At 35.7% G+C, this 24,826-nt stretch overlaps 1 pseudogene; it reads left to right on the plus strand.

Annotated features, from left to right (window-relative positions):
* The window catches only part of LOC127450608 (tubulin-specific chaperone D-like), a 79,361-nt pseudogene extending 55,324 nt beyond the window's left edge, over positions 1-24,037 (plus strand).
* The last annotated feature ends 789 nt before the right edge of the window (positions 24,038-24,826 follow it).

Here is a 24,826-nt window from a genome sequence, read left to right on the forward strand (position 1 = left end):
TATTAATAATTATCAAATAAAGTTTAAACTTTTGATTCATTGTCACAAAGCTACACCAAAACGTAAGCAGCTGATGTGGCCACTTTTATTTAAACAGTTCTAACTCTTAAACAGAATGAGATATTTTTACAAAATTTGAGGCACTTACACTGGCGGCCAAAAGTTTGGAATAATGTACAGATTTTGCTGTTTCGGAAGGAAATTGGTACTTTAATTCACCAAAGTGGCATTCAACTAATCACAATGTATAGTCAGGACATTACTGATGTAAAAAAACAACACCATCACTATTTGGAAATTTTGTTTAATTTTTTTATTTTTTTATCAAATCTAGACAGGCCCCATTTCCAGCAGCCATCACTCCAACACCTTATCCTTGAGTGTTGTAAATTGCTAATTTGGAACTAGAAAATCACTTGCCATTATATCAAACACAGCTGAAAGCTGAAAAGCATGTACAAAAGTAAAGAGAAGACTCAGGGGTGCAGGCCTTATGGGAAGAATTACAAAGAAAAAGACACTTTTGTAACAGAAAAACAAAAAGAAAAAGTTAGAGTGCGTTAGACTGCAAAGCTGTCATTGCTGCATGCGGAGGATTCTTTTGATGAGAACTCTTTGAAGTAGTTTAAGGAGTTCTGAAATTTTTTTTCAAATTGTAATAGTAATTTTTCATGTTATTAATGTCCTGACTATACATTGTGATCAGTTGAATGCCACTTTGGTGAACAAAAGTGCCAATTTCTTTCCATAAGAGCAAAATCTATACATTATTCCAAACTTTTGGCTGCCAGTGTATGTATGGGGTCATTCTGAGGACATATGAAAAAATTGCATACCTATGACTCTTGGTGCCGCTATAACAGTCAGGAATGTCAAAAATACCATATCTGTGTGCTACCTCACTTGATGTTTCTCAAAATTGAGGCACTTTAACATTGTTTTAGTTGCTAACAGGCTGTCTAATTAATGCTTAATATCTGTTGCAGATGTACTTAAATTACCTTAAAGGCTTGTACCCCATTAATCACTGCTTGCAACTATATTTATTATTATTATTATTATTAATAATTATATTATTATATCCTTGTCAGTTAAAATGATAATAATAATAATAGCGCTGTACGAGTTCTTTAGAGCAGAGGTCCCCAACCCCCGGCTCGCGACCCAGTACCGGGCCGTGGAAGAGTTGCTACTGGGAAAAATTTCTGTGCAGTACTGATATATGCCCTTTGCCCTTTTATAAGGCACTATCCATATTGACATAAAAGGCGCGACTTCAGAAAACATTGGTTTCACAATTCCTATAGATGAAGTTACTGTTTATAGACAAACGCTCCGCCCTGCCCTTTTCTGGTTCTTTTGGTTGCCCAGAAAATAACTGCTGTCTATGGGGGTTTCGCTCAAATTGCACTGAAACTGCCCAAAAAGTGCTGTGTTTGGGGTTGAAACACCCCATTTTCCATAGATTATTGAAGATTAGGGCTTCTTTAAATTTCCACCAGATCGTTGCATCAGGAAAAACACAGGATTTTACATAAATGATGATACTTCACAGGTCACTGTCATTGTTATCGTGTCTGCTCTATTAGAGACAATTGACCCGCAGCAGCTGTTGGTGTATATGAACTTTTTTACAAAGAAATCACGCAAACTCTGATCGCAAACGGCTGTTTTTAATTTCCAAAGTGCTGTCACTGTGACAGATTTGAGGTCAGATATAATCTAATGATTATATGATCAAGAACAATATACGATATAACGGGAGGAACGGGATCTGTGTTCACCACCGCAGAACATGGACTCCTGTTTGTGAAAGTATAAGTGAATAAAAAAATAATGACATACTGCTAAAATTATGTCTTTGCATTTATTTGGAATGCAGTAAATAATATTGTTCAATTGAAAACAGCTGTTATTAGTTTTGATATGGAATATGATCATACTAAAGAATATTATTATTTATTGTATGTTTGTTAATAATTTAAGCAGTAAAGACACATATTGCATTTCTAGTGGTAGTTTTTATTTTTATATATCACATTTCTTAGACTTTAGAAGTGTGTTAAACATGTGAGGATGTGTATTCATCAACCTGTTACATGTCTGACATGAACCCTCATTGAACCTAGTTTAAACTTGTTTTGCCGATATTTCAGAAAAGAACCCACTGTAAACTGTAAACCATAGATATTCCTTTATAATAACTTTTATTACATTAAAATAAATTTGTACATTCTATTAAAGTTAGGGTGTGTAATCCAGAGAGGCTAGCAGTTAGCAAGCTAGCTTTGAAAACATAGAGCCCACCCTCACTTCAGAGGTGTCTCCAAATCCACACCTGCTCTATCACACATAAACACACACACACACACAGAGCAGAGTCTAAGAGCCAGGAGGAGAGATGTGTTGGTGGTATTGATCGCAACGGTTGTTTCCTTTTACTGGTGGTTCAGCAGGAACATAAGTTAGCTGTGGTTCGCCTTCCATTTTCGCACTCGCTCTGCACAGCGTCAAGGAACCCGCGCTGATGACGTGTGATTGTCTGCGCGAACAAATTTACATTTAGACCACTTAAATTATTGATTGCTATCAGGATGTGCAGAGACTTTCAACCAGTATAACAAAAAATGTTTCTAGAAAAGATTGCACACCCTAGCTTTAAGCTTAAAAGATGATTGAAACTGCAGCGCTGCCTATTTCCACCATTGAAATTTGCAGCTCGAAAGAACTCGGAAACGCATTTTCAGAGTCATTTTATCTATAGCCAGTGTTAACATGAGTGTGAAACTAACGTAACCCCCCACCCCCCACAGGACGGTCTACGAGAATGTTTTAAAAACGAAACCGGTCCGTGGTGCAAAAAAGATTGGAGACCACTGCTTTAGAGCACTCGTTAATCTATGAGCATTTTCAAGTACTTCTTAAGTTACAATGCATTTGGGAAACAGGCCGCAAAACTAAGATGAACCATAAAATGGATTCTATGATCTACTTTTGGGAAGCGTGGCCCACATCTGTTAATCAGCCAAGTGGACAGTTATCGGCCGATAATCTCAAAATAGTCACATTTCTGCTTATTGATTGGTCTGGCCGTTATATCAGTCTATCACTAATTATATAGATGGAAGTCAAAATTTTACACTCTTGGGCCACTTTATGCAACATTCTATTCTCTTATATCACTTGGTAAAAACTTGAGGCCTGTTTTCCTTTTCATCACAGATGAATTGATATTTTTCTCTTTCTCTGTAGTGTTCAGCGTATGATGTGCTGCCTGGCCCAGCAGGCTGCAGAAAAGATATACTGCTATCGAGCCCATGCTGGCACCATTTTCCTCCGCCTGCTCCACATCACGGAGCCCACAGTACCTCACATTCCCCACTGCGAGGAGCTACTAATCATCTTCCCTCTGTAAGTGCCCTTGGGGTCTAAATGTGCTCCGGACATGTTAATGCGGCCCATTCTCCGTTTTCCAAACAGAATGAACTGCTGTTCACTTCAAATCACGATATTTATGTTTTTTTATCAACAACATATATGACTAGGGCTGCACAATTAATCGTATTTTAACTCTGATCACTGTTTCTGCCTCTCTTCTGTTATTAAGCATAAACGTCAGTGATATTAGTGAGCTAGCAAGCAGAAATTACAGCCAGGTAAAGTTGTAAAGTCGTTCATTTTTATTATAGGCTGTGTCTACGGATGATAGACCACAAGTTTTTCCAAAGTCTATTTTAAACTCAACTGACCTATCACACTTTATTCAGAAGTTCCATTTTGTCCAATCACTGGACAAAATGTTGTTTCACTTTCGAGCACGCTCTGAAATACTTAGCCGCAGAAGTTTAGGAGTATTGCATGTCTTGTATGTGTGGCACTCTGATCTGTAGTGTATTACACATGGGGCTCATAATGCAGTGTTTCATCGGTCTCAGATCGGTTCTGTGCTCGATACTCACAAATTCCATCTTATGCTCTGATAATGTATGTTATATACAGAACAGACGTGCTCTGAGTTCGTTTTGGTTTGTGTGCGTCAGTAACATTTGCTGACCACGTTATATTTAAAGCACTACAGATTTACTTCAGTTGCAAATTTGCTTTATTCCAAATATGTTTGGCCATTACAAGTTTCTAAACAAATCTAAAGTAACTCCAAGGCACTGGGGTTTTGTGAAGCAAGGAGGAGATGAGAGAATTTCACCATGTATGGAAAGATGAGCACAAAGCTGTTGTCAGCTAAACACAGAAACAACAACACACACACTTCCCACACACTTTTCTGCCAAAACAATTCTTGAGACTGCATAGCAATGGCGAATGCTAAATTATTACAGAAATACACTCACCGAGTACAAAAAACTTGATTATGGTTTTTACCATTATCATGCAGCCCTATATATGAAGAAATATTATAGATCCCAATCCCATTATGCACTAAGACAAAAATGTAACTTGATGTGACCTAAAGCCTGGTTTTTGCTTGACGTGTCTGGACAAGCGTGTACAAGGGTTAGCACACCAAATGTCTTGACATCATCACAGCACTTGTGACAGTGTGCGTTGCATCCACAATGCTCTGTTTTGCTTGGCCATGCACATACCAGTTTTTATCAGGGCATAAGTGCAGTGGTTCTTATTTGTGTGCTAGAGACAGAGTGAGATGCTAGAAACAAATGGTCAGACGTGCACATTGACCATTTCAAGGATATAAACAATAACAAAGGAATTAGAACGCTACAGACCCTGAAGCATTTCCGCTATCATTTACCAGATCATTTAAATAAGCCTTTGAGTTAACATATTTTCTCAAAGAACATCAAACGTTTACCTGAAGTGACTTATCCAGACATGTTGTTGATACTGAGCGTCCACGCAAGAAGGGCGATGAAATTGCTTCATAGTTTAGATGTTCAAAGTTATTTTCTCAATGGAAAGGTCAGGAATATTGGATTACCATTTCAAAGACTATTCATCGGTATAAGAAAAAGACGTCCTTGTCCCTTGAATATTTCCAACTAGTTGTCATACTCATACAAAACAACAGTGGGAGGCACTTCATTCAGTGACTTTAACACGATTAACATTACTAATGTTAACACAACTGTCATAAAATCATTATAATCAACGAAGCCGTTCAGTGAAGCTGTCTGTGTGACCTGCGGACAAGTGAGGGATTTCTTTTTTACTAATAAAAATACTTTTCTTGTCTCTTTATGCTACTCCAGCTACTCTGAGAACTTAGCAGTTCAATTCTGCAGACATTGTTGACTTTTGTGTGACAAATTTCTTGTTATGTTCCTCATTTTTAAGTCATTTTGGATAAAAGTGTCTGCTAAATGACTAAATGTAAAAGTAAATGACTTGCGCTGCTTCGTTCATTATAATTGGAGCGATCTATAGTCTACCTATTAACTTAAAATTAGTTGGCATAAATTATCTCTTATACCAGATAGGGATACACCAATACCACTTTTTCTCTTCCGATCCGATTCCGATATCGGAAATCTCAGTATCGGTCGATACCAGTGTTGATTCTGTTGCATAATTAGTTTAGAATATCTTTACATTACTGTGTGGAACTAATTGGGTGTACTCTTTTATATGTACAGAAACACAAACCTCTAACTACACATTATTTCAATATAAATGTATAGCTTATTAAGAAAAACTTTATTGTTAACTAGTATACTGGATAATGTGGCAGCAAAATTAACAGTAATTCCAGTCTTCAAGTCTTCAGTAGAAAAGAAACCAGTGTTTTATTTTTTTGTATGTTTTTGTATTTTTTTTATTTTATTTTTTTTTATGTTTCAACTTGCATCTGGACTTTAAAGGATTCAGATCTCTTTTTTGTTCAGTTTAGTTGTAAGATATCAGCTCACTTTTCATTCACGCAGTTATTTTTTGGAACCCATTCAACTTAAATATTGTTATAATTTGTAAACAAATAGTAATGATGACAATAATAATAATAATAATAATAATAATAATAAATTGTTATTAATATTATTATTATTATTGACTTTTAATTTGAATTTTAAATACAACAGTAATATATTTAAATCGTGCACTTTTTGAACTCTCATGCTTTTATTTTGACATTCTGAACTCTCCAGGAAGTCCTGTATGTGTCTGTTTGTAGGCAAGTTCACAGTAGTTTAATTTGCTTCTTATTCAAATTCTGGTAAAATGCACCTCTGGTGCTGTTCTAAATGCATATTATAAGTGAACCAAACTATTGAGCATCTACATCTGAGCTGTTGTTCGTGATTAGCGCTCAAATATTGCACACAGTTGTAAGGCTAAAAATAGCCATGGGTGTGTGTGTGTAAACAGAGCAAACCATTCAATAACGCACTGGAGGTGCATTTGATATATTTACTTATTAAACACAGCCTTTTGTGATTCACAGAGCTATGGCACAGCTTCAGGTGTCTTTGAATAAAATGCACGAGTCATATGAACTACTTTAATTGTGTTTTAATGGTTCTTTTATGTCATTTTTGGAGCTTGACAGTAACGAACATGACTAACACACAGTATTGGATTTGGAACGGGCTCGTCTGACCGATACCCAATTCGTCAGAAAGCTTCAGTATCAGAGCCGATACCGATCCAGGTATCGGATCAGTGCATCCCTAATACCAGAGATAAGATGTGTGCTACTGTTATTAGTATTGTACTTATCCTGCTGTCTCGCTTCACTGCAGCGGTTCATGCATCCATTTGTGGTTGCTTTTTTGGAGATCTAAACATTTTAATTTACATTAGTTCCAGACATCCAAAGAGCATCTAGTCACCGAACAACATGGTCCACATTTTAAAAATGACATTTTATGACAGTTGTGTGAACATTAGTAACGTTAATCGTGTTAAAGTCACTGAATGAAGTACCTCCCACTGTTATTTTGAATGAGTATGACAACTATTTGGAAATATTCATGGGACAAAGACGTCTTTTCCTTAAACCGATGAATAGTCCTTGAAATGGTAATATTAAAGCCAAGCACGCACACTACAGGACTGATCGCAGACTGTGTGAATGTGTGTTTATTTGTGATAACACATCAACAAACAACAGGAAAGACGGTCTTACGCCTGTTATTGCACAGAACGGGAAAAAACAGCTGAAAATAATGATGAGATGGTTCAGGAGACGTGGGTGATGTTTTATTTTCTAATTATTTTTTGTCTCCTGCTTCCCAATGCCTTTCTCTGCTTTTGTGCTCTCTTTTTCTTTGGCTGTTGCTCTTTGCCGTTCACTCGCTTGTCTGTACAGTGCACATGCAAGATTCTTGATTGATTTCTGTGATAAAGGTTTGTGTTGGGTAGATAAAGGAGGAAGCGGGAGCCGGCTTCCACAGTTCATGTGAGTCTGTTTTATTAACAAATAAACAGAAATCGCTTTTCAGCTTCACTCAAATAAAAGTCCGCTTTTCAGCTTCACTTGAACACAAGACTGCTTTTCAGCATCACTCAAACAAAACTCTCTCTGGGAACAGACATGAAGACTCTGGTCTGTCTCTCTCTCCTCTTTCTGAGGACTGGGCTGCTTTTATCTCCCCCATCTCTCACTGTGAACATGGAAACCGTAATTAGTAGCAGTTCATTACTGGTGGAACTCCTTACCTCTCTCTCTTTCCCCAGACGGGTGCTCGACTTCGTCCTCACCTCCACAATTTCTTAAGCAGCAAACCCCGCTATTTGTGGGCTAGGGATTGATTAATTCTTGAGTAATAATTTAATAGTATTAAATAAAAATGATGAACAATGCTGTAAATATACATTTGTATATATATATTTGAAGTTTGAATTTATCTGAGTGTGTGTATTGATAAAAAATAATGAAGGACAAGATGTATCGTGATGCACTGAAAATCGTTTTGTTATCGAATAGCTACCATTTGAATCGTAATCTAATTGAATTGTGAGGCCAGTAAAGATTCCCACCTCTAATATACAGTAGCTATTTTTTGTCATTTAAACCTGAAAATAAACAAAGATTTAATCAAAATTTTAAGATCAAAAATTTAAAACAAAGAAAATGTATGACATGAAGTTATGAAGAAATAATATTTTGGATGCTGCAGTATTTTTGTCTCTAATCAAATATGTGCAGATTTGTGACACTGACCATGCTAACACCTTTGTACAAAATACTTTGTACAGAAGATGCTCTTGTGAAACATTCTCAAATCATGCTGGATAACATGGATCATTACCAGTTTACATAAACATGTGGAGTCCATGCAAGTTCAACTGCATGCCATTTTTAGAGCAAAAGAGGTCATACCAAATCTGAACTTTTTATGGATTTAAAAAAAAAAAATTATTAAATTAGAATCAAAAATCTCTTACTGGTGGGGATTATTAGTAAACCAAACAGGTTTTGTGTCCATCTGTGCAATTTTACCATTAGCTGTGTTTCCATCCAACATTTTTAAATTGCGCATAAGCAATCCTTAATGGAAACGCTTGATATTCGAATAAACTCTCAAAATTAGCATAAAATTGAATGCACAAGGAGGAGGTGGATTTTCTAGAGTTTTACATTAGTTCAAATGCGTATTAAGGTGATGGAAACAGTTTATTCGCAAAACGATGACGTGTTTTAACCATTCACGCACGTGTTATGAGTGTACAATAGCTTGATGTGACTGGCCCAATGAAAGGACAGAGCTTGGAAGTTGGCACACAATTCTATGAACAAAGCCCTTGACATTCAGAAGTGTCTAACCCCTAGCTGGTCTTTAAAGTGTGTCCTCACAATCCGCCAGAACAGTTTTAAATGCGGGCGCTCAGGGATGCGGAGGCTGGCAGCGAATGGGCATCACATCCATTTCAGCCCTCATTATTTCAGATATTACACTTTTTCTGTGCCCTATCCTGGCAGCATTTAATTACTGTACAATTGCTCCAAGCAGCTGCTCCATCATGACAAAGCGGCTCCCTTAAGATAATGCGCATGATGTAGTGGATGGAAACGCGCAACTATTCGTATTTTCTATAGTCGAATTTTTAGAAATGTGCATAAAAAATGTAAAACATTTTGATGGAAACCCAGCTACTGTTTTCCTATGTAAACATGTGCTAGACATGTAGCTTTTTTTACTGTTGCATTGCATCCTGATCATTTTGTGCTGGAGCGGTGTTTTTTAGACACAGAGTCAAGTTAAAAAGAACTTCAACTTATAAATAAAATGTTTTTTGAGACACCTGCGCTCTGCTCTTTTCATGGTGGTGCATGAAGGATGTTTTTTTTTAATGCAAGAACGTATTCTGACTGAACGGCCCCTAAGAATATAAGTATTTGTCCACCACCTATTGTTCACTGTTTAAAAATGGCCAAACACAAGCTACTCGCACACAAATCTTTGTTTTTAGGTGAAGATCCCTCCGTATGTGCCTCATGCCAGAGTCCACTATCTTTTTGTAAACATAAGTCAACACAAGAGACAAGTTGTTAAGAGTTTTGTTGTTTGTCCACCTCTTTTATATGCCAATCTATCTTCACCTGGGCCTAAGCCTCTTAGTGCCTCAGAGGTGCGCACACCACCTGCGCCAGAGTGAATGTGTCAAGCATAATCAAGGCTTGAATTATCTCATTATATCTGGGAGGTGCACTTTTGCATAGAAGTTTGTTCAAAGCAAATTTTTATGTTGTAATTGCTTACAATTGTAGCCGTAGATGAAATTCCCACCCTGAATGCTTGATCTGTGTTTATCTCTCATCCCGGGTGTTTTTTATGTGTACCGCAGAGAGACGGGACACTCGCTCATCTGGAACATTGCATCACAGGCCTTCCCTCACATCACTCAGCTCCTGCGGCTGCCTTAGTACCAGTACCACACGCTCCTGGGCCTCACCATGTCTGTGGGTGGTCTCACCGAATCTACAGTAGGTTTACACCACATAAACACAAGCATTAAGCACAATTCACCCTCAGCCGTCTCTTTTTCCTTTGAGAGGCTTGGTGAATGTACTTTGTTCTAAACACATATACAACACAACCAGACTGCAACCATAATCATAACCAGATGAGACGGTGGGTTCGTAGCAGTGTCAGGAATTTACTTTTTTAATTTTAAAATAAATTAATAGAAAAAAGAAAAAAAGAAATTGTATTAATAATTGCACCAGAATTCATTTTTAGGGGACTTGTTTGTTTTTTTTTTACTTTATGAGAGTAAAATCAGATTGTACAACTCTTTACTGTTATGGTGGGTTTTGAATAATTGCCGGTTCGCATTTTGTAGTCTTTGGAATTGTTCAAGTGTTTGTTTGTTTGTTTGTTTGTTTGTTTGTTTGTTTTTTAATCTACCACTCCATTTTAACCACTTCATATTAGCTACACACTGAACAGCATTTTTGTAAATGTTGGTGGCATTTTTGCCCCATGCCCTGGTTTAGATCTGATTTCTTTGCAAGAGTGGATCAATTAGCTAAAATTGCATTGAGAGGAAAGACAGATTATATACACAATAGTGACCAACAGGGGGAGTCATCAACACTCTGTTCTCCAGAGAGTTTGTCTTTGGTGACTGCGGTCAGAAGTGTGAATAGTTTCAAGGAAATTGATACTATTAGACCATTTACTGTTCCTTTGCATTACTACATTTCAACTTTGCAAGACTAACAACACAAAAGTGGTCTGTTATTTTGGGCGTTCAGAAAATAAGCCAGTGTTGAAATGCTTTGGATTCACATTTTCCTTGAAAATGTCAGACATGTGTTGGAATAAACAGAAGTTTTTGCCACAAATGCAAGTCTTTGCCCATCCTTGCCTTAAAGTGCACAGGGTTTGTGTAAACTGCTTGGAGGCAGAACCACAGGTCTTGCAATGTGCCAGACTTCATTTTGAACATCTAGCTGGAACAGAGTGTTTGGGGTTGGCACCATGTCCTCTCACATGCATTTTGGTGGTGACTGAGGGCCATTGGAGGGGATCTTCAACCGGTGAGATCAGCACACACACATGATCTTTTCCTCTTTTTCTTTTTCACTGTTTATTTATTTTTATATTTTTAAATTTCTATCCTCATATCATGTGATTGGTAATGAGAACGGCATTAAATGTATAGTTCACCCAGAAATGAAAATTCTATCATCATTTACTTACCGTCATGTCACCTCAGATGTGTATGACTTTCTTTCGTCTGCAGAACACAAATGAAGGTTTTTATAAGAATATTTCTGCTCTGTAGGTCCAAACAATGCAAGTGAATTGTGAACAGAACTTTGAAGCTCCAAAAATCACATAAAGGCAGCATAAAAGTAATCCATACGACTCCAGTGGTTAATATTTAAGTCCTTTTTACTATAAATCTCCACCTTTGACCAGCCCTGACCAGTAGGTGGTGATATGCACGAAGAATGTGAATTGCCAAAAACAAAATACGATGAATGTGAAAGTAAAAGTGGAGATTTATAGTAAAAAATTACTTAAATATTGATCTGTTTCTCACCCACACCTATCATATCGCTTCTGAAGACATGGATTAAACCACTGGAGTTGTATGGATTACTTTAATACTGCTTTTATGTGCTTCTGGAGCTTAAACATTTTTGGTACCCATTCATTTGTACCAAAAATCTTCATTTGTGTTCAGCAGAAGTAAAAATTAATAATTTGACTCCGATACATTTCTCCAGAATGTTTTTTTTTTTTTTTTTACTTTTGCGATAACACATCTGCAAATGTAAACTGCATGCAGTTCGATGATATGATGTCCGATTCGTGAACAAATCAATTAAGTCAAATCTTTTTATCAGTTTGATTATTCTGAATGGGTCAAAACAATTATTTTTGTGAATAGATTTTTTTCTTTCTTCTCACACTCACTCTTTCTCTTAATTTTCTCTCCATCCCTCCATTCTCTTTCACTTTTAAACCCTTAGTGTGTTAGGCTCTGCTCCAGTGGCTGTTGGGACATCATCTTCAAGCTTTTGTTATTTATAGCCATCAGTATTTGTAGATGAAGAAAAAATAAGTTGAAGGCCTTTAATAGGAACTTTGAGCTCAATAAATGTCAACTTATCTGCCAACTGGCCATATAAACCACTCCTCTGTTAGACCATGCAGAGTTTTGCCATTTCTCTCTCTCTGTCTCTCTCTCTTTTTTGATGGGACCCACGGTAGAGGTTACGCTCTCACCTTCAGCCTGGAACAGTGTAATCTCTCTGAGCCAAAACTGCTGGTTATACAGTATGAGCGGTTCTCGCAGACTAACTGCTGAATGATGGAGAACAGTGTACAGGGCTTCTCTATGAGAGCGCACAGCAGACCATGGACTGATACTGTGCTTAATGATACTTTATCTGAGCCTTTACACACAACCATGTGTTAAACTACTACATGGGAAAAGTTTGCGATAAATGTGAGTCTGCTGGGTAATTCCGTTATGCTAATGAATTTGTTTGAAAGTGCTGCTTTTTCTGATTATTATTTCCTGTTTTCACTCAGAACTTACAGGAACCTGCTGTCTCATAAGTTATGTTAGCAAGAACCATTTCTTCACTGACTCATACTGAAACTGAAGCTGTATTCACACTTGATTCAATGCAAGCTGAGCTCACAGAGCCCTGATTTCAAGTCTACATCTTTCAAACCAGCTTTCTTACTAAACTCATACAGAGTCAGGTCTGCTCCAAAAGCTCCAAAAAGTGAAAAATTGTCATCGGCCGATTCAGTTTAATTGCCTTTACCGATATCAATATTTAAAGAGCAGGGTGGCCAACATAATTGCAGTGTATAGATACCATGTTATAAGAAACCTGAAAATACTGTATCATGGAATTAGAGAATTGTGATTTCCAAGCCTGGAAAGGTCATGGAAATTAATAAATTTTATATTTAAAATTTTAAGTCAAATTTTTAGTGTATATGTATAATATTTGTATTTTATATATATACTTAATATATATATTTTAGTTTATTTATTTATTTATTTATTTTTTAAACAGTGGCTTGATGTTTAAAAATATGTATCCAGTAACCACAAGCAACTGGAAAAGTCTGGAAACTGGAAATGTAAAAATCATAGAAAATATTTTCTTCAAAAGATCTGGGAACCCTGATATATTTAGTGCATTTTAATGACAGCAAATGAGGCATTTACAAAATTGCTGAAATGAATACTTGTTTTACACAATATTTACTCAATAACAATATCTGTTTTCACTTTTTGTATTTATATATATATATATATATATATATATATATATATATATATATATATATATATAATTGTTTTTTTTGGGGGGGGGGTGGCGAATGGGAAAGCCAACAGTTATACAAAATGGCCAAATATTTCTAGTGAAAACACCATGTGTTTTTTTTTTGTGTGTGTGTGTGTGTGTGTGTATGTCTGTTGGTGCATTTCTCCTCTCAGTCTTTGAGTACTTGAAGAGCATTCAACAGGATGCCACAGAACTGAAGCAGTTTGGAGACACACTGTTATGCGTCTTCGGAGATAACTTGCGCAATGACAGGTACAGCTGCACTGCTAAACACAGCACGGTTACACAACAGATGGCAATGTCACACAGATGCAATGATGCAAGGCTGGGCATGACCAAAATCTGAGTAATTTTAAATTGTGATATCTATATACTGTAGACTCTTTCTTTTTTTTTTTTTTGTGACTTCCTGGATGAGCCATCGCTGTGCTCTTGGAGGAAGTTTGGAAGGTCAGCCACTTCTGGGAAGGTTCACTACTGTGCCAAGTTTTCTCCATTTGGAGATAATGGCTCTCACTTTGGTTCTTTGGTATCTCAGAGCCTTTGAAATAGCTTTGTAATCCTTTCCAGACTGATGTATTTCAATCACCTTTTTCCTCGTTTCTGGAATTTCTTTCGACCTTGGCAAAGTGTGCTACTGGGTGAGACCTTTTAGCCAATTTCATGCTGCTGAATAAGTTCTATTTATATGTTGATTTGATTGAACAGGGCTGGCAGTAATCAGGTCTGGGTGTGTCTAGTCCAGCTGAACCCCATTATGAATAAAGTTACACAGAATTGGGGATTTAGTTAAGGAAGTAAATACTTTTTCACACAGGCCCAGTTGGCATTGGATAACTTTTTTGCTTCAATAAATAACATTATCATTTAAAAACTGTATTTTATGTTTAGTCAGACTACTTTTGTTTTATGTTAGATTTTGTTTGAATTGTTGAAACAATTTAGTATGAGATATACACAAAAACAGAAGAAATCAGGATGTGGGCAAATAATTTTTCATAGCACTGTACATATTAAAGATATTTGTGAGGACACCGATTTTCATTAAAGCATTATGTTACGAAACATATTCCGTAGGCACTGAAATTCCACTAGAAAATGTATTTACAACTTCTGACATATAAACAATAAAGGGACTTCCACATAACTCATTGACTTGGTGTTACCGAATACAGTGTAGTCTATGGAGTGAAGCGTCAGATTTAGTGTTGTACCCAGTGCAGCGTTGCACTTCGGGTAATCGTTGTAAACGCGGAGCTCAAAGTTAAGACTATTTTAACTTTTACCAATATGCATATATGCAAAGTCTGTCTTTGCAATGACAGGTCCGATTATTTTTGCCTCTGTAATGATTTCTCTTACAAAGTACAAAGCAACAAAAATAGTGTAAAAACTGTCCAACTTTATGAAGAAATATTGAATATCTCATTATTTGAATTACTTTCTGAGCATCCAGAGGCCTTAGTTCTTGAACTCATTTAAATTCACTTAGAACAAGATGTGATGTGAATGAGTCTTTTATTGCTTTCTGCAATGCATGTATCAAAGACAGGACTTTTTCTTTTCTCCAAAACATGTTTTTAATGTTTACTGTGCTCACCTCCTGCATTCTTGCCTGGCAAACTCATGAAATTACCCCTTCAATATCACAGTTATTACTGCATGGAAGAATGGACAGTAATGTCTCCTAGTCGATGTTACATACTGAAAATAATGAAAGAAAATGCCTACAAAACAGCTACTAAATGTAGGAGTCACATAAAACAATTACATTTTTATAACTCTTTTAGTTGCATAAGAGATTTCCAAGTCATATTTTTATTGTTATTTGTTAAATTACATCACCTTCACCCATCATTACTGTCCAAATAAAGTTCCAGTATCGGTATGCCCATATATGTTAAACAAGGAGAAAAGTTTTCATGGGGTCTATTTACTTTTTTACAGCACTTTACCATCATACTGTACAACCCTACTGTGAGGGTTTATGTGGATGCATTTCAAGCTCTTTATTAGTCATTACTGCCCTGGAAAGTATTTGTTTCAATTAACTTTGGAGTTGAAGTTTTACATTATTAAAGGGATAGTTCACCCAAAAATTCTCTCATAATTTACTCACCCTCATGCCATCCCAGGTGTGTATGACTTTCTCCAGCAGAACACATTTGAAGAAAAATAGAAAAATATCTCAGCTCAGAAGGTCCTTAAAATGCAAGTGGATGGTGATCAGACCTTTGAAGCTCCAAAAATCACAGACAGTCAGCATAAAAGTCATCCATACGACACTAGCGGTTAAATTAATGTCTTCTAAAGCGATACAATTGCTTTTGGTGTGAAAAATATCAATATTTAAGTACTTTTTAACAATAAAGCGTCACTTCTGTTCAGCAGCGGTATGCGCGTGTGACATAATTGCGCTGGTGTGTTCATGCGAGAACTGGCGCACATGTGACACAAATGGAAGAGCAGCGCTGTACAGAAGCTTCGTTGGTTTTGGTTTAAATCTGTATTTGTTTCTGTATGTTTTTCACAATGGTCCATTTGTGTGCTTATCCTGGATGTCTCAACCGAGACAAAAATGTGAAATTACATCTGTGACATGCCAACTCGAATATGTCACACGAGAGACCGCATGAACTCAGCTCTCTTCTGATGTGAACACGCATACTGCTGCTGACCGGAAGCTATGATTCACTTTAGAAGACATTAATTTAGTTGTATGGATGATGTTTATGCTGACTGTCTATGATTTTTGGAGCTTCAAAAGAGAAATCTCCATCCACTTGCATTTTAAGGACCTACTGAGCTAAGATATTTTTCTATTTTTCTTCAAATGTGTTCTGGTCAAGAAAGAAAGTCAAACACATCTGGGATATCATGAGGGTGAGTAAATGAGAGAATTTTCATTTTTGGGTGACTAACTTTTTAAAGTGAATGCTTTCATTGCTGTCAGCTTCAGTTACATGAGTGACAGTATTTTGATTTGGTACTTGACTTATTGTTCCTCCACAGGGTCTCTGTCCCTTTACTGAAGATGATGGACCAAATCCTTGCATACGGCTGCTTTGAACTCTTCAGCAGTGAGGAGAGCGTGGGAAAGCCCTGTGTCCATAATTGCCTCCCTTGGCGCAGATACACAAAGCATCCAGAGCTCAGCAGGAGACATGATATCATGGCAGAAATACACAGAGAGCACTCACACAGAGAACTGAGGATGAGCACAGCCAAGTCATGTGTTGAAACAGGAAGATGAAGTGTGTATGTCTGATAACATCTCTCTTGTTTCAGTCATCAATTTGGTGTAGAGCTGCTGTTGCTATGTAAGGAGGAAATTAAGTAGTCCCAAGATGTGCAGTAGTTGTTGTCATGTATAGCTGTGTAAGTGCTGTGACATTTCCAGCACTTTGTATGTGCACACATATACACATTCTAATCTATAAGGATAAATAAAAGTAATTGGTTAGTTATATCATATGTATATGTAATATTTTAGAAGGTTTAAAACATTGAGATTGATATTTCCTCTCCTCGCATTAGGTTCTGTGGAATGGTGCAGTTTCAGGGTGATGTGAGGAAGAATGTCTTAGTGCAGCTGCTGATGTTGCTCTGTCACCCCTTCCCTGTTGTGAGCATCCACTCTCTTACTCTATACATGAGCTGATTAGGTCTATGACAGTCTGTAGGGAGAACATACATGTATAAGACTTCACCCCAGACATACTCTAGCCACTACTTAGTTTGTATCCTGAATGTAATTCTGACATCATCGAGTCTGTTCTGTGTCTTTCTTTTCTCTTGGGTCTGAAGATCAGAAAGATGACTGCCAGCCAGGTGTATGAGATGCTCTTGACCTATGATGAAGTCATAGACGATGATCAAGTGCTGGCTGATGTTATGGCCTTGCTTAGTGACACTAATTGGTGAGTGTTGAGACAGGGCTTATTGGAGAATGGAGGGGCAGATGACAGGGCTTAACTGTAAGGATTTCATTTGCTTGCCTGGTGTATTTCACTTTTTTTATACACAGCAGAATAATATATTTGCTATTTTTATTTCTCATTTAATATTGCATTTCTTTATGAACAAAACATTATATATTAGGTTTTCTTTCACAATAATAGCTAATTAAGGTTTCCCAAAGTACCTGGAAATATCAGGGAATTGTAAAATTGTGTTTTATACAATAAAATAAAAAATATGGAAAAGTCAGTAGTGAACATTTTTCTTGTTATGCAAATGAAATAGCTACATATTGGCTATTTGTAGAGTAAAATTGCTCTCAAGTCATAGTGATGTTGTTTTGTGAGTGTTGAGTCAGTTCTTTTCAATGAATCTGAATGGTCCATTAGCAAAATACTGTGAATTATAATAATTAAATTATTATTATTATTATTGTTATTTTTAATTCATTGGTCAAAAAGAGTGGGACCCCTGTATACAGCTAAAATGTAACATTAGATAAATGTAAGAAATGCAACACATTTGTTTGTGCTGATTTGTTAATAATTTTCAACCATTCTAACTGATGCTGATGCTGATCCAAGACTATCAAAAGTAGAGATAGACCGATATAGATTTTGATGACAGATACGATATTGATCATTTTTATGTTTAAGTGTCCAATAACCGATATGCATAACCGATTTTTAATTCTTGTTTTGCTTTTAGACACTTCAACAATTTAACCAATCACTTTCCTCTGGTGAACTGCTTTACAAAACTAATACTGAACAGTCTACAAAGAATATTTTACTAGTTTTAGCTGCAATATACACTTGTTCAAACGTAATTATTATTTGAAATATAAAGTATTTTGTGTCCTACTCTAAACCCTACTCTAACTCTATTAACCTCTTGAGACCTGAGCATGACTGCTGTGTGCATTTTCCATGTACCTTTTTCATTTGTAACTATTAGCACCTAATAAACAAGCAAAAATAAAAAATAAAAATCTAGAGCAAATACTGTAGTTTTCCTAAAAATCAATGTCCACATATGTGGACAGCGGAACTAAGTTGTGAAATTTTAAATAATACCAAGCTATAGAAAGTTTTGAGACGTTACAGACATTACAACTGATTTTCTGTAAAGCTGAATAAATAATTATTATTCAAAGTAATGGCCAGCATCATCCAGTCACTGCCAACCATGTTTAGATAGAATTTTGCATTATAAAATTCCATTGTCCCATGTCTGCCAAACATGTTTAGTGGTGCAAATATCATCTGCAGCCTGAAACTGAACATTTGGTTAGATTTTAGGAGTGAATGCACTTAGAAAGCTATAGTATGCTCCCTTGCTCCCTATTTAGTGAATGACTTAACCTCCAGTGTGCTGTTTGTCTGCACTGGTCTCAGAACAGTTCGAAACCCTCAGATGTGTTAATGTTGAAAGTTATTCAAAATAACTAATATGTTTTTTTTTTGTTTTTTTACTTTTGATTGAATAATGTCCCATTTTCCACATATGTGGACATCATGTTTATCAGCAAAAAATGAAAAATTCGATAAATGAATAAATTTTTTAAAGTGGCATATCAAACAGAACTAGAGGTGCTACTCTTTACACCCAAACAGGGTTCAATTAAAAAACTTAAAGAGGCTTCTTACCAGAAGCACTTTTGTTGGTGCTGCGCACGTAGAAGCTCTTCATGGAAATCAAAGTCATGCTGTTGTGTCACGTGACTCAGTGCGGCAAAAGTTTAACCCTTCAATGACAGTGTAGAGTGTTGTGAACAGTATTGAGTTGAAATTATGCGTATAGCATATTGAAATTATGAAATTAATTGAAATTATGCATATAGAATACAGCGTAATATTGCGTATAGTGAAGTCAAAATACAATGTGGTCGCGGGGTCACATGAGGTTAAAGAACCAAAAATCCATTAAGTGGAAAAGTGTAAGTGTAAATATCGGTTAAAAATATTGGTTAAACCTATTATCGGCCTATTTCTAACTATTTTTAAATGTTTATGTTTGCGAGATAAATAAAAAATTCACATATATGATCAACAAACACAAAATGTAGTGACAACGCAACACTGGCCCTATATGGCAAGTGACAATTTCATCAATTGCTCCGAAACTCTCTTACACTGAGCATGAGCTACCAATGAGCTTTTATGGTTGTTTTGTTTTTTTCTCTTAGGGAAAGTGACATTGCCACAGTGCGGACACACAGGAATCAGCTCTGTGATTGGCTGGGATTGCCAAGGCCGACACTCATATCCAAGGTAACATAAGGAGAAGGGGTTTTTTGGGAATGAATATAGTGTGAGTCATTCATCATCTGAAATCCAGATGCTGCTTCTGTCATTACTCATCCAATGGTGGGTGGATAAAGTGTTTGGATGCATTAGTGCATGTTCAGCTCTCCTAATCAGAACCAGAAACCATGAGATTTCGGCTGAAAAGATGATTTCTCTATCTGTGATTAAGATGCCCTTTTCATTAATATGAAGTCATTTTTGAATTGCCTTATAAAGTCCAAAATGCCTTTTTAGGCCTGTTTACACCGGGTCTGATGCAGATTGCCTAAAATCTGATGCATTATCCAGATTTTTTTGTAGCATCACTGATTTAAACTTAAAGGGATTATGAAATGAGGAAATACATTTTCCTTGATGTTTTGACAGTATAAGAGGTCATTGTAAGTTTCTGGCAGAGGGTCAGAATGAGGGTGGAAAATGATCATGTTTTACAAATATATGATTTATTTATTTTATTTTTTATTTTTTGGGGGGGCAAAAAACTTTACTCATATTATAAATGAACCTCAAGGAATATATTAAAATAATAAAAAAGGCATGTCATCATGACCCCTTTAAATAGCAAGCATGGCGTTAGACTTCGATTCAGTTTTGTGAATCAGTCCAATGTATAAATCCAAAACTCTGATTCAGCTATTTGTTTGCATCATCACTACTGATATAGAAATATTATAGATCAGTGGTCATCACTCATAATGTCGATTAATTAATCGAATCGCATACATCAATATTTTCTGAAAATAGCCCCCAAATAAAAATGATTCAATCTATAATGACTGAACAATTTTATATATATATATATATATATATATATATATATATATATATATATATATATATATATATGCATTTGCAATCAAAATTATTCAACCCCCCTGACCAGCAATACGTTCTGGTGATGTGAATTAAAACACATCAACTAAAACCTCAGTAAACAGTCAAAGTACGTTTTTAAAACACATTTGAGTGATTTTGAGAACAAAGAGTTCAATTTACCCAAATTTTAAAATACAAAATAATTAATTATCTCCCCAAATGTTATGTAAAAAATATTCAACCCCCAAAGTCAATCATTTGTGGAGCATCCTTTACCCTTAATAACATCAAATACATGTTTCAGGCGTGTTCTCAGGCTTTGGACACCTCTCTATTAGAATTTTTACACATGAGCAAAAGTTTCCAGCTCATTGACATTCTTTGGTTTCTGTGCTGCCACTGCTTCCTTGAAATCCCAACAAAGGTTTGCAATGGGATTTTAATGATGGACTGAAAGGGCCATTTAAGGACATTCCACGACCAGTCCCTGAACCAGATTTTGGACAACTTGGATGTATCCTTGGTGTTATTGTCTTGCTGGAAAGTCCAGTGATCACCGACCTTCAATTTACACACTGAAGGCATCACATTTTTCATGCCAAAATGGCCTGATACCTGAAAGAATCCATGGTGTCTGTCACATAGTCAGGATAGCCGTTTTCTGCAGCCGCAAAACACCCCCATAACAGGACTGACCCACCTCCATGCTTGACTGTGGGGATGGTGTCATTCTTGTCATCACCTTGTCTTCTTACTCCAGACGTACTGCTGACCCATGGGTCTAAAACTCATTTTCAGTTTAGTGTCGTACGTCTATAAAACCTTCTTCCAGGACTCCACAGGTCTTTCCTAATTACTTCTTGAATATTCAAGTCAACATTTCCCTTGGTGAAGTTTTGCTTTCTTCCACACCCCAAGAAGTTTGCTGTTGTACCATATTTTAAAATTGTATGAATGGTGCTGCCAACTTTGTCTATTGGAAATTGAAGTGCCTTGGAAATGTACTTTTATCCATGACCTTTCTTGTGTAATGAAATAATCTCCTCTATTAGCTTTTGAGACAGCTTATATTTAATTGTATTTTTTGCATAGAAATCCATTTTTGCTTACAACGCTAAACTTACATTTTAAAACTTAAATAAGTACCATTGCAGATTGATGATTTAATTTTGTTTTAAAACAATTACTTGTTTAAGAAACAGCTACATGCAATAGGGGTTGAATAATTATAAAAAACATCCTACTATTTACAAATATTAGGTTATATAGTCACACCATGACTTTGAATGTGTCACTCAACTGATATAGATGTAAAGTTTACAAATTTAAAAGCAATATCTATAGCTTAAAAGCTAATTCCAGGTACATGACCAAAAAGCCAATATCTTATTAATCCCTTTGGAGCTGAATACTTTTGTGAATAGTCCTTTATATTGGTTTTAGTGCATTTGTCATGTCTTCTGTTTGTTCTGTCTCATTTGTCTATTTCAGAGTTCACCCCAATAGTTCCGTTCATTCTTACCTGGACACAAGCACCTGGATGGCTCTGCAGGCCACCAGACGTCACCATATGTCTTCACTGCTGTCAGATAATGTTGTTCAGCTAATACCACATGACCAGCCATCATACAAATCTTAAGGAAAGCTTGTGCAATTTAATTTGTAAATATAGAGAACTAGTGATGAATCCTGGATGAAACATACTGTAAATAAAAAAGGGTGTGTTTTACACCCAGATGACACTGAAGGTTGCATAACCAACATTTTCATTGCTCCCATTAAAATCAACAAAATAACTACTACACTGCAAGCCAATTGTTGATCTTGGTGAAGCAATCTATTTATTTATTTTATTTTTTATTTAATAGCATTATTACAGTATCTATTTTTTTATTTTTTTTATTTGTTTTTATTGTATAGCATTATTACAGTGGTGGTGACTTTCCTAATAATTTGCATTAGTGTACATGGATGTGTTATTAAAGAAAGATGCTCTTCTTCTTAAATTAAAATAGACACTGGGGAGAGAGGCTCTTGAGAGGAACTCATCTAACAGCCGGGACTCATCAGGACAGATTAGCATTTACACTGCAAATGCAGTGTGTTCATATGCAATCACAAAACGAATCGGACCCCTTTTACACTTGTATACTGTAAACTAATGTCCACGTGGATGGGATCATCCGAAACAGATGTTAATACCAGGTCTAATCGTGGGCATAAACTGCTTAACACATGTTTAACAAAAACTGCATCACTACTCTTTGTTGTACAGGGTAATTGCTAGTAACTAATTGCTAATTGCTAATAAACATTTTAATTATTAAATTAAATGTTTAATCAAGCATATTTACAGCATGAGCATGTACATAGCATACATTTACTTTAGTGGCATAGAAGATGGGGTATCTGTGTTCAGATTCAATGGAATAAACTTTATCTCAGCATAAAGAAAATTTGCTTTTGACTCACCCCTTCAGACTGATAACTTTTTTTTCTTTTTTTTTTTTTTTTGAGGGAACATAAGAGCACAGGGACATGTAGTTAGATTACATCCATCTCTCACACCCTCAAACAATTAGTTCTTCCACTCCGTTCACCTCCGTCTCACAGCCAGCACAACAGCTTTGCAGTCAAGCAACTTAGCAATGAAACTCAATCTAATCCGCCTCATTATACTCCAGGGAAAGCAGTAACATTTACAGGGGAGGAAGCCCTGGCAGCGGACAGACTTCGCTTGGTAAGGTCATATCAGTCCTGGCTTCCTCTGGCGGCATGTATTCAAGTGGCTAGTCTCTCTTTATTTATTTATTTTGTTTTATTATTATTTTTTAACAGAAAGTTTGATCCACAGAGTCTATACATATTTTATGCAATTGCTCCAGTGTTTTCTGCATATCCATTCAGAGACCAATGCATAATTATTGAAATTAGTATTGTAATATAAATATTTAATATTGACATTAAAATATATTTTTGAAATATTATATAATATGACATGATTATGAAATTAAATAATATTTGAATAAATTAACATTACTGACATTAATGTTTTATTTATTTATTTTGTTTTATTATTATTTATATTCTTATTTTTACAGAAATTATGATTCACAGAGTCTATACATAGTTTATGCAATTGTTCCAGTGTTTTCTGCACATCCATTCAGAGACTGCTGCGTCATTATTGAAATTAATATATTAATATAAATATTTAATGTTGACATTAAAATATTTTTTTGAAATATTATATATGGCATGATTATGAAATTAAATAATATTTGAATAAATTAACATTTTTGACATTAATGTTTTCTTTATTTATGTTGTTTTATTATTATTGTTATTTTTTACAGAAATTCTGATCCATAAAGTCTTTACATATCGCAATTGCTCCAGTGTTTTCTGCACATCCATTCAGAGACTGCTGCGCCATTACTGAAATTAGTATTTTAATATAAATATTTAATATTGACTAAAATATATTTTTGAAATATACTATATAGATATAGAGAGAGAGAGAGAGAGAGAGAGAGAGAGAGAGAGAGAGAGAGTCACCTGAGATCTGCATCAGAGGAGATTTTCTGTGAACAATAAAAATTTTGGTCTGTTCCTTACACAAAGCTGACGTATTTTTTCGGAAGACTTTGAACATAATGCATGAAATGTATGGACTACTTTTATTATACTTTTACAATTTGCGTTTGAATATAGCACGCCATGTGTTTTTTTTTTAATTTTATTTATTTTTATTTTTTTTGGAGCTTTACAGTCGTGATCACTAAGTACTTGTGGTTGTATTGAAAAGACATGCATGAAGATTCTTCAAAAAATGTATTTTTGTGTTCCATGGAAAAAAATTACAGCATACTGGTGTGGAACAACAAGTAATGACTGAATTTTCACTTTTCTGTGAACTATTTCTAATTTTTTAGTATTAATGTGGATGGGGCATTATGATTGTATCTCACAGAGTGCCCTTGTTGTATCTAAGAACTAGTTATGCTTGCTGGAATCAAAATGCAGAAATAGATCAGGAATTGTAAGACTATTAAATATATGCAGGTAATAATATGTCCAGGAAAAACCACTGAGAATTTTCCAGTTAGCAAGGCCAGCCAGGGTTTTCATATAGTAGTGTAATAAACGAAAACACTTTTGGCATATAATGGCATTCCAAATATCAGCAAAGCTGATTATGTTTTCTGAAATGTCCCCTACACAGGGAGTCACCATAATCTGTTGCAAAGGGTCTTTGTTGCTAAAACAGCCTGTCCTCCTGAAATAAAGGAACACCATGTTCTTTGTCATAGAGGGACAGTGTACTGGAAACAACGAACACCTAAACAGCTGTGACGTGACAATATTCCAAGTAACTTCTGTCTGTCCATAGCGAAAATAATCCACTATGCAACACAATAGTAGCCAATCAGAATTTATTTAATTAGTAAATTGTTATGTGGGGTGGGATTTTGGTCCAATGACATTTTACTGTGGG

The sequence above is a fragment of the Myxocyprinus asiaticus genome, chromosome 13, assembly GCF_019703515.2.
Source record: "Myxocyprinus asiaticus isolate MX2 ecotype Aquarium Trade chromosome 13, UBuf_Myxa_2, whole genome shotgun sequence".
NCBI lineage: Eukaryota > Metazoa > Chordata > Actinopteri > Cypriniformes > Catostomidae > Myxocyprinus > Myxocyprinus asiaticus.